The sequence below is a fragment of the Apodemus sylvaticus genome, chromosome 2 (assembly GCF_947179515.1).
Source record: "Apodemus sylvaticus chromosome 2, mApoSyl1.1, whole genome shotgun sequence".
Classification (NCBI taxonomy): domain Eukaryota; kingdom Metazoa; phylum Chordata; class Mammalia; order Rodentia; family Muridae; genus Apodemus; species Apodemus sylvaticus.
Window position 1 is genome coordinate 66,502,821 of NC_067473.1, and position 11,438 is coordinate 66,514,258.

An 11,438-nucleotide genomic window follows, 5' to 3' on the forward strand; every position below is an offset into this window, starting at 1 on the left:
TGCACAATGTGTCCGCCCTTCTGTAACTCCCTTTGGAGGCCACTCTTTATCCAATTCTTCATCGCCCTATTTAATTTAATGTTACTTTTTCTTGTAAATTTAGCCTGAGACAAGCTTCACTTTAATCCTTCAATCCTTCTCTCTGTGTCAGTGTACATCTCTCCTAGCAGTCTCTTGATTACTTTAGTAGTATTTTACCTGTTTCATAAGTTATATTTAGACTCTTAAACATACTTGGTTGTTTAAGGCTTAAAGCAAGACAAATTGGGTTCATACTTCCTCCCTAAGACCTACTTGCCAGATAGTATTTTCTCAATAATAATATTGTCAAGGGAATGATATTATCATGAAATTTGTCGTAAATTATATTCTGAAAACATTATGAAATACCATTTACAGAACTCGAAAAAGGTCATTTAGTGTGTGTGCATGTGTGTGTGCGCGTGTGCGTGTGCATGTGCGTGCGTGCGTGTGTGTGTGTGTTTTGGTTTTGTGCATGCATGTGTGTGAGCATGATACAAAAACATAACAAAAAGAAGAAAAATTATTTGTAAAGAGGAAAGTGACATACTAGAAGGGGGAGCAGAACAAGAGAAAAGGGGACAAGAAAGGTACAACAGCAATGTACAGTAATATGCAAGGACCTACAATGTCCTAGTTAAATCTGTCATTTTATATGCTCACTATCAATGAATTTGTGTGGTAAAATGGAGGTCAGAAAAGGAAAATAATATCCAGATCTTCTGAAATATATTCAGCTCAATGAGATCTGAAACTCTGTGCTATGGAACAAACAAGACATGTAAAGTTTTGCACATTTCTTTGTCTACTCTCTGATTTTAAGCTAAATCCATGGGAAATAAGTAAGGAAAGACCCTGCTGCAGCATGTGCAGGATTCTGTTTTTCAGCCCCATCAGTACAGATAGGAGGCAGCTGAGGAAACTGTTACAGTGATCTGATGATTGCTGACTGGTGTATGATCAATTTCCAGAACGAATCGCATTGCCACTCAAGTCAATATATTTAACAAAGGTTTACTAACCTTTAAATCTATCAAAAGCACCCAGAAACATTGCACCAAACATTTTGGTGCTATGATTGGGGTAAATACTGGGAAATTAATCATGACCCCTAAATAATCTCAGGGTGTTCTTTATTTTGTAGCAATAAAGTATTGCACATGGCACCATGATACTCTTGACAAACAAGTGACCATATGGTTCTGAGTTTTAAAAATGTAATATTCAGCTAAACTAGGTTATATAATGAAACAGGCTGCAGCCTGGGAATAATGGCATTTGATGCAGTGAGCTTAAGAGATGCATCTCGTTCACTATCTTCTGTTCCTATCTAAAATGGTTTGTGAATTTAGACACTAATTTCACCCACGTATTTAAGTTTTCCTGTTCTTAGTGTCTTTTCCAAAATACCAGCACTGCCTGTGTTAACACTGTCTTGAGAAATAGACTAAATTGAGGGGAAAATGGGGGAAAGGGAGAAAAGGAAAGGAGAAGAGAGATGAGAGACAAGGAGAGAAGAGGAGAAGAAGGGAATATCTGGGAGAGAAAGGGTGGGAAGAAAAGGAAGAAGAAAAAGAGAGAAGACAGGAGAGGAGAGGGGTGGGGAGGGGAGGAGATGAGAGGGGAGGGGAGGAAAGGAGGGGAGAGTATGAGGGGAGGGAGGAGAGGAGGGAGATGGGAGGGAAGGAGGGGAGGAGAGGAGAAGGGGAGAGGAGGGGAAAGGGGGGAGGAGAGGGGAGAGAATGGGAGAGAAGGAAAGGGAGGAGAGGGGAGGAAAGAGAGGAGGGAAGGAGGAGAGGAGAGGAGAGGGGGAAGGGAGGAAGGGAGAGGAGAAGGAGAGGGGAGGAGAGGGGAAGAAAAGAGAGGATGGGAGGGGAAGAAAAGAGAGGAGGGGAGGGGAGGAGAGGAGGGAAAGAGAAAAAACAAACAGGAGAAGAAATACAAGAAAAGGGAAGAGGAGAGAGGCAAGAGGAAAATTTGCTCATATATTGTAGAGCTGGCATATATAGTTAGTAGGATATACAGGCATATTAGACATGGTGACAACAATACAGCTCTAATCTGAAGATAGTGTGAAAATAATCTGATTTCTTCAGATGGATCATGATTTTCTCACAAGGCTTTGAAGTAACAAGATGAAGTGGACCTATAATACATAAAGTAATCTGACTGAAATTTGGCTGATTTCAATGTTTTTCTCTCTCTCTCTCTCTCTCTCTCCCTTCATTTCTTTCTCACTTTTTCTTTCTTTCTTTCTTTCTTTCTTTCTTTTTTTCTTTCTTTCTTTCTTTCTTTCTTTCTTTCTTTCTTTCTTTCTTTCTTTCTTTCTTTCTTTCTTTCTTTCTTTCTTTCTTTCTTTCTTTCTTTCTTTCTTTCTTTCTTTCTTTCTTTCTTTCTTTCTTTCTTTCTTTCTCTCTTTACATCCTGCTGACTACCCCCTACCAGTCATACTCTCCTAAAATCATTCTCCCCAACTCACCTCCCCTTCTCCTCAGAGCAAGTACCTCCCCTGAAGCCCCCACTGTGTCTCCTACTATCCTGGTGCATCAAGTCTCTGCAGGGCTAGGTACATCCTCTCCCACTGAAGCCAGACAAGGCAGCCCAAATAGAAGAATACACACCATGAATGGGCAACAGCATTTGGGAGAGCTTCTGCTCCAGTTGTTTGAGATCCACATGAAGACCAAGCTGCACATCTGCTACATGTATGCAGGGTAGACCTAGGTCCAGCTAGTATATACATTTTTGTTGTTGGTTCAGTCTCTAGAACCCCCCAAGGGTGAAGGTTAGTTGACTCTGTTGGTCTTCCTGTGAAGTTCCTATCCCCCTCTAGGCTGCAATCTTTCTGCGATTCTTCTGTAAGAATCCCCAAGCTCCATCCACTGTTTGGTTGTGGATATCTTCAACTGTCTGAGCCAAAGTCTCAAGGGACAGTTATCTTTGATTTCTGCCTGGAAGCATAACAAAGTATCATTAATATTGTCAGGGATTGGTGCTTGTCCATGGGATGGGTCTCAAGTTGGGTTGGTTATTCATCGGCCATTCCTTCAGTCTCTGCTGAATCTCACATCCCTGCATTTCTTGTAGACAGGAAAATTTTTGGGTCAAAAATTCTGTGGGTGGGTTGTTGTCCCCATTACTGCACTGGGATTACTGCATGGCTACAGGATGTTGCCTCTTCAGGTTCCATGTCCCCAATGTTATGAGTCACAGCTAAGGTCATCACTTATTTATTTTTGGGCATCTTCTTTATCTTAGGTCTCTGTCAGGAGATATCTCCCACCTTCCCATACCTGGCAGGTTTCATATTTCCATTCATTTTTATGGCCATCTGGCCATCTCTCCTCTTGAACCCCACACCTGATCTGGGAAACCCCAAATTGCCCTCTGCTATCAAATTCCATCCCTCCATCTGCCCCTTATGACTATTTTATTCCCCCTTCTAAGCGAAATTCAAAAATCCTAATCATAGCTTGGGTCTTCCTTCTTGTTAGCTTCATTGGGTCTGTGGTGTGTAGCACTGGTATCCTGTATTTTATGGCTAATATCCAATTATAAGTGAGAATATGCCATGCATGTCTTTTTGGTACTGGGTTACCTTACTCATAATGATATTCTCAAGTTCCATCCATTTACCTGCAGAATTCATGGTGTCTTTGTTTTTAATATCAGAATAATATTCCATTGTATAGATGTACCACATTTTCTTTACTCATTCTTCAGCTGAAGGACATCTAAGTTGTTTTCAGTTTCTGGCTATAACAAATAAAAGCTGCTATGTACATAGTTGAGCAAATGTTTTTATGGGATATTGAAGCATCATTTGGGTATATGCCCAGGAGTGGTATAGCTGGTTCTTGAAGTAAAACTATTTACAATTGTCTAAGAAACTGCCAAATACATTTCTAGAGTGGTTGAACAAGTTTATACTACCTCTAGCAGCATAGAAGTGTTTCCTTTGTTCTACAATCTTGCCAGCATGTGCTGTGTGTTTTTGACCTTAGCCATTCTGTTTGGTGTGGGATGGAATCCCAGAGTTTTGATTTGCATTTCCCTGATGACTAAGGACTTTGAACATGCATATTGATTTTTTCAAATGTCTTCAAAGCAACATACACGTTACCAGGTACCAACCAGGTAACATCCTTAGTGAATTTGACTGATCACACCACCAGTGCTAGTATTATCGCTACTGTTAGTTATATATTTTGAATGGTTATACATGATTCAAGTGGTTATTGGTTTATTAAATGATATTTTTACCAATGAAATTGGTTTAAGCTCTCCAGAAGCTTAGAATTCATTTGCATCTGTCCTCATTGAAGGAGACCTAGTTTATTGAAGGTGATACAGATATATACTAAAGGACAGAGATCTACAGTTGGAAGGGGGATTATAATGCAGCAAAGAGCCATTTCTGGATTTCCTATGTGGATATTGTCTAGATTCTTTTGCTTGTACCTTGGATAATATCACCAATGATGACTCTAATAGATATTAGTCAATGAAGTAAGAAAACAAATTTTTAAGGAAAATTAAAACATAAAATATTTATAAAGAAAGGTCATGGACACCATGGTAAGCAGCAATGAAAACATTATTCTTGAGACAGAGAAGAAAGTATATGGCTACAACTCCAAATTAATTATTGGTGTTCAGCTTAAGAGAAAGTGAAGAATAGTACATGATAAAAAATCAGGCAGGGGAATTTTAAAATTTTATCCACTGTGAGCATATCACTAGAGTTTAATTTCTCAACTCACAGTATACCAGAACACATAGATTGATGACTTTCATATTAATATCTCAGAGGATTTTCCTGGACCCTTGCCATTCAAGAGATAAAAAGAGCCTCATAATAATAAATGTTAGGTTAAAGAGCATCATTGAGACAGTAAAGACAGCAGGGAAGTAAGGAAGAAAAATACAATAGGGAAGTAAGAAAGAATGAGTCTCCCTGTCATTTCACAGTGAGAAGTTCATGTGTCAGGATGTCTCTGTGATACAGTGGGGTTTTAGTCTGGTAGGGGAGTCCTTGTCATTTTCTCCATTCATGCCTTGTAACACAATATAATGTGGAAAATGAATGACAATTTTATGGTCAAAGGTCTGCTTTGAAGGTATATCATCTCACCCTAATGAATATCTGGATAACATGATACTACTTTGATCCCTTGGAACATCTTGATAACATATTACTCATGAAGTACAAACGGGATTAATAATCAGAAATATCACCAAGTCATCAGGTACTATGGTTACACTTCCCCATTATCTAGAGAGCTCACCCTGTTCCTATATCTCTCAGCAATATGACTGGAAGTGGCTTCTGGTTAACTATGACTAGTCATGTTAGAACTCTAAGGTAGCATTTTAGCAGCATCCCTTTTGGAATAACTTCAAAATCATAAATGTATGTGTTGTACATCTATGACTTGGAACCAGCCACACAGAAAGTCCACTCCTCTACCAAGACCAAACAAGCAGTATCTTCAGTTAAAGAGCATGACACAGATGTGAATGACAGCGTAGACAACACCTATTAGCTAAGAAAGGGCCTTTAAAGAAGGTCTCTGAAACTGAGAAATAAGAAAACACATATATGAACATTTAATAATTTAATTGAATGATAACATCATGTTATCATGGACTAAACAAACTTGTCCTCAACAAGGAAAGATCATGAATAAGGAGAGTAATTAGGTGATTTACTTCATGGATCCACCTGCCAGCTGTTTTGCTTCGTAGATCTATATATAAAACTTGTATGATGAACCAATGGCTACACTTCTCTAGTGTCCTGTTTTTTTCTACACTACATATTGTATCTCAATTACGTTCAGTCTGCCACTCTATTCTTGGTCCTCTGCCTGAAGCTTGGAATCAACAAAGCATACTACATGAGTCAAACTTTTCTTTTTCAGGCTGAAAAACCTGAACACACCTTTCTGTAGATTTTTAGATGGCAAATATCTCTATCCTTGTGGGTTGTCTTGGATCTCATGACAGGTTCTATTCTTTTAGGAGAATGTGTACAGATTTCCTCTGTATGGACAAGCTTGCCTAAGGAACAAAGTCCCCAATGTATATGATAACTCGGTTATAAAAATTAGTCTTATACTCATTCACTGCTCAGATTTTTGCTCAGTTTAACATGTAAAAGTAAAGAGATCTGTGATTTCAACAACTTTAGATGTCTTTGGCAGGAGTAACTAAAACTGAGAGCTTTTGTCACTGACCCATGGTCTCAAGTTGAGCTAGACAAACAAGCATCCTAGATATTATTCCTATGATAAAAGCAAAAGGTAAAGACTAGGACCTATATTAACACTTATTCTAGCAGGGAGAAATGTTCTGAGAGTCTATGTTTGAAAAAACCAGAAAAGTTGGAAGAGCTGAATGAAGTAATAAATGGAGCCAGATCCTAGAGATACCAAATCAAACTATAGGACTCTATTTTTGGCAGGAGGCCTGAAGACAGTGGCTTTCTGTATTTTGATCCAATGGGTGATCTGAAAGCTTGGTCAAATGTCTTATCTTAGTGGAAATGTTAAGGTTTTTAAGAACTGATACAAGCACTCTGAGTCCTGAATGTCTCTGCTTAGATCACATTCTTTCTGGGCCAGAGGACTCCCATATTGAAATAAGCCTTAAAAGTAAGCTGACTTGGATGTTCTAGCTGAACAAGAACCATGAAATGCAAGCAAAGAAAACTTATTTTCATTAAGCCACTGTCTATGATAGCTGTGGCTAGCTCAGCTTAAAGAATGAAGTACTTTGATGGCCTTCAGTGCCATAACATAGGTGATGTACAACACAATATTTGTTTGCTGATCTATCATTTGAATCATGTAATTCTTAAAACTTATGAAGAGATCTTGTGGCAAAATTAATGAAAAGGAAACAAGACCTCTCAATATCATAATGGGACTTGTCAACTCTTCCCATATAAAGTAGGATCCTAGTGGTATTATTATTTGGGGGTTGATCATTATTAAGTATAGAGTTGTCAAATATCTGAGAAAATTTCAGAGATGGACATACAGTAGGTAATCTCAGACCAACTCATACTGTCACTATGATAATGAGCATATATTCAAGGTAAAGATAAGTGCAGATAACATTTCAAGGTTTGAAAATTTTTATGAACTACCTTTATACTGCCTGTAGTAAAAATTTACATTCTCTTCAGCAACTGAGAAGGCAGCTAGAGCCAGGAGCACAGGGAACACAGGAGTGGCAGAGCAACTGGGATAGGGTCCGTCCAAGCTCCCCCTGCACCCAGGAGCTGGGCAGAGCCACAGCACTCTGTACCAGGGGAGAGCCAGTAACACAGGGGTGCAGAGATAGGTGTGCAGGTCCACAGGAGGGACAAACGCCAGTCAAAAACAGCAGGACCAACAGCAGGACCAACCAGATGGCAAAAGGCAAATGGAGGAATGTTACCATAAGAAATCAAGGCAACATAGCACCATCTGAACCCAATTCTCCCACAACAGCAAGTCCCAAATACCCCAACACACTGGAAAGTAAGGTTTGGATTTAAAATCACAGCTCAGGATGCTGATAGAAGGCTTCAAGAAAGACATAAATAACTCCCTTAAAGAAATACAGGAGAACACAGGTAAACAGGTAGAAGCCCTTAAAGAATTATAGGAAAGCACAACAAAACAGGTGAAGGAATTAAAGAAAACCATTCAGGATCTAAAAATAGAGGTAGAAATAGTAAAGAAATCACAAAGGGAAACAACTCTGGACATGGAAAACCTAGGAAAGAAGTCAGGAGTCATGGATCCAAGAGAGATAGAAGAAAGTAACTCAGATGCAGAAGATACAATAGAAAGCATTGACACAGCAGTCAAAAACATGCAAAATGCAAAAAGCTCCTACCCCAAAACATCCAGGAAATCCAGGACAAAATGAGAACACTAAACCTAAGGATTATAGGTATAGAAGAGAGTGAAGATTTCCAACTTAAAGAGCCAGTAAATGTCTTCAACAAAATTATAGAGGAAAACTTCTCTAATCTAAAGAAAGAGATGCCCATGAACATACAAGAAGCCTACAGAATTCCAAATAGATTGGCCCAGTAAAGAAATTCCTCCCATCATATAATAATTAAAACACCAAATGCACTAAGCAAAGAAAGTACTAAAAGCAGTAAGGGGAAAAGTTCAAGTAACATATAAAGGCAGAGCTATCAGAATTACACCAGACTACTCACCAGAGACTATGAAAGCTAGGAGACCCCGGGTAAATGTAATACAGACCCTCGGGGAACACAAATGTTAACCCAGACTACTATACCTAGCAAAACTATCAATTACCATAGATGGAGAAGACAAGGTATTTCATGTCAAAAACAAATTTACACAATATCTTTCTACAAATCCAGCCCTTCAAAGGATAATGAATGGAAAATACTAACAAATATAGGGAAATTGCACACTAGAAAAAGAAGAAATTAATCTTCCTATAACAAAGCAAAAAGAAGAGAGCCACAGAAACATAATTCCACCTCTAATAACAAAAATAACTGGAAGCAACAATTGCTTCTCCTTAATATATCTTACTATCAATGGACTCAATTCTCCAATAAAAGGACATAGATTAACAGATTTGGATACATAAGCAGGACCCAACATTTTGCTGCATACAGGAAACTCACCTCAGGCACAAAGACAGACACTACCATAGAGTAAAACACTGTAAAACAAATTTCCAAGCAAATGGGCCCAAGAAATATGTTGGTGTAGCCACTCTAATATCAGATAAAATTGACTTTCAACCTAAAGTAACCTAAAAAGCTAAGGAAGGACACTTCATACAGATCAAAGGAAAAATCTATCAGGATGAACTCTCAATTCTGAATGTATATGTTCCAAATACAAGGGCACCCATGTTCATAAAAGAAACTTTACTAAAGCTCAAAGTACACATTGCACTCCACACAATAATAGTTGGAGACTTCAACACCCCACTCTCCTCAATGGATAGATCAGGGAAACCGAAACTAAACAGAGAAACAGTGAAACTAACAGAAGTTATGAATCAAATGGACTTAACAGATATGTATAGAACATTTTATCCTAAAAGAAAAGAGTATACCTTCTTCTCTGTACCTTAACATACCTTCTCCAAAATTGACCATACACTCGGTCACAAAACAGACCTCAGCAGATATAAGAAGATTGAAATAATTCCATGTATGCTATCAAATCATTACGAACTAAGGCTGGTCTTCAAAAACTGCAAAAACAACAGACTTGGTGAAGGGAGAAATAAAGAAATTAAAGACTTTTTAGAATTTAATGAAAATGAAGGCACAATATACCAAAATTTATGGGACACAATGAAAGCAGTGCTAAGAGGAAAACTCATAGCTCTTAGTGCCGATAAAAAGAAACTACAAAGACCATACAGTGACAGTTTAACAGCAGAGCAGAAGGCTATAGAACAGAAAAAAGCAAATACTTTCAAGAGGATTAGATAGCAGGAAATAATCAAACTCAGGGCTGAAATTAGAAACAAAGAGAACTATACAAAGAATCAACCAAACTAGAAACTGGTTCTTTGAAAAAATTAACAAGATAGATGAATGCTTAGCCAAACTAACCAGAGGGCACAGAGACAGTATCCAAATCAGCAAAACAGAAAGGAAAAGGGAGACATGACAACAGACACCGAGGAAATAAAAAGAAAAAACTAGATCCTACTACAAAAGCCTATATTCAACAAAAGTGGAAAAACTAGATGAAATGGACAATTTTCTAGACAGATAACAGATACGAAAGTTAAATCGGGATTGGATGAATGGTCTAAACAATCCCATAACCCCTAAATAAATAGAAGCAGTTATTAATCCAAATCAAATTAAGTCCCAACCAAAAAAAAGCCTAGGACAAGATGGGTTCAATGCAGAGTTCTATCAGACCTTCATTGGAGACCTAATACCAACGTTCCTCAAACTATTCCACAAAATAGAAACAGATGGAACACTACCCAGTTCATTTGATGATGCCACAATTACTCTGATATGTAAACCACACAAAGACCCAACAAAGAAAGAGAACTTTAGAACAATTTCCCTTATAAATATCGATGCAAAAATACTCAATAAAATACTTGCCCACTGAATCTAAGAACACATCAAAAAACGATCATTCACCATGATCAAGTAGACTTCATCCCAGGGATGCAAGGATGGTTCAATATATCAAAATCCATCAATGTAATCTGCTATGTAAACAAACTCAAAGAAAAATACCACATGATCATTTCATTAGATGCTAAGAAAACATTTGACAAAATCCAACACTTGTTCATGATAAAAGTATTTGTAAAGATCAGGAATTCAAGACCCATACCGAAACATAGTAAAAGCAATATTCAGCAAACCAGTAGCCAACATAAAACTAAATGAAGAGAAACTTGAAGCAATGCCACTAAAATCAGGAACTAGGACAGACAAGGCTGTCCACTCTCTCCCTGCCTGTTCAACTTAGTACTTGAAGTCCTAGCCAGAGAAATTAGACACCAATAGAAGGTCAAAGGGATTCAATTGGAAAAGAAGTCAAAGTATTACTATTTGCATATGATACAATAGTATACCTAAACAACCCCAAAAATTCGACCAGAGAACTACTAAACCTGATAAAAAGCGTCAGCAAAGTGACTGGATATAAAATTAACTCAAACCAATCAGTAGCCTCCCTATACTCAAAGGATAAACAGGCTGAGAAAGAAATTAGGGGAATTACACCCTTCCCAATAGTCACTAACAATATAAAATATCTTGGTATGACTCTAACCAAGCAAGTTCAAATTCTGTATGACAAGAACTTCAAGTCTCTGAAGAAAGAAATTGAAGATCTCAGAAGATGGGAAGATTCCCCATGCTCATGGATAGTCAGGATTAATATAGTAAAACTGGCCATCTTGCCAAAAGCAATATACAGATTAAATGAAATCCTCATCAAAATTCCAACCCAATTCTTCATAGAAAACTAGTATGATGCTTATCATACTGTGTTCATATGTTAATGAAAGTCTTCTATGTTCCTTTCAAAGCCAATGTAACTTTATCCAGGTAAAATTAAGCAAAATATCCATTACAGTCTGGTAAAGAAATTTCATATAAATGTCTCCATGTATTATAGTGTCTTGCATCCAAAATCTAACCTCAGAGTCACCAAAGTGGTCCAAACTTCTTACGCTAGTTATTCAAAGAGCCACTATTAAATATAATAAGTTCTTACTATACATTGACATAAAAAAGGAAGAAAGGGCTGGGGAATTATCTCAGTGTATACATATGATACAGTACATATGATACAGGTGTTAGGACCTGAGTCTGAATACCAAAAATCCACATAAAGCCAGAAATGGTAGCATACATTTCTAATCCCAGTGTTTCT